Source organism: Salarias fasciatus, unplaced genomic scaffold, assembly GCF_902148845.1.
Source record: "Salarias fasciatus unplaced genomic scaffold, fSalaFa1.1, whole genome shotgun sequence".
NCBI classification, from domain to species: Eukaryota; Metazoa; Chordata; class Actinopteri; order Blenniiformes; family Blenniidae; genus Salarias; species Salarias fasciatus.
The window spans coordinates 253,676-254,103 of record NW_021941397.1 but is presented as its reverse complement, the minus strand read 5'-3'; positions in this window follow the sequence as shown (position 1 = coordinate 254,103).

Sequence of the window (428 nt, the reverse complement as noted above, 5' to 3'; positions counted from 1 at the left end):
ACAAGGTGTGGGTTTTCCTCAGGGGGGCTGTGGCTCACCCCCTCTGGAGCCCGTGGGCACCCGCCTCTGATCTACTTCTGGTGCTGGAGAGCTTGTGTCAGCCTTCCTTCGAACCTCTGGCAGCAGGCAGAGCTGCAGTAGGTGTTACGTAGACGGCATTTATGCTGGCCGTTGCCACAGCGTAGCATGTAGGGGAACTACGCACGCTGTCTATTCGCCCAGCATACCTCCGGTGGAATCCCGGATGGGGCGGGCGGTGAGCCGGCCAGAGCTCTTGTGTGCAGTTAGAGCTCTGAGAAGCTGCATGGCTGCTGCGGCAGATGTTCAGACATCTGACCAGCCTGTTGTCTACGGTGGCCCTAGTCGGGCCTCTGCTCTTCCAGGTAGTGCCTGTCCCACTGGGTTGTGGGCACCGTTTGCCGTTCCTA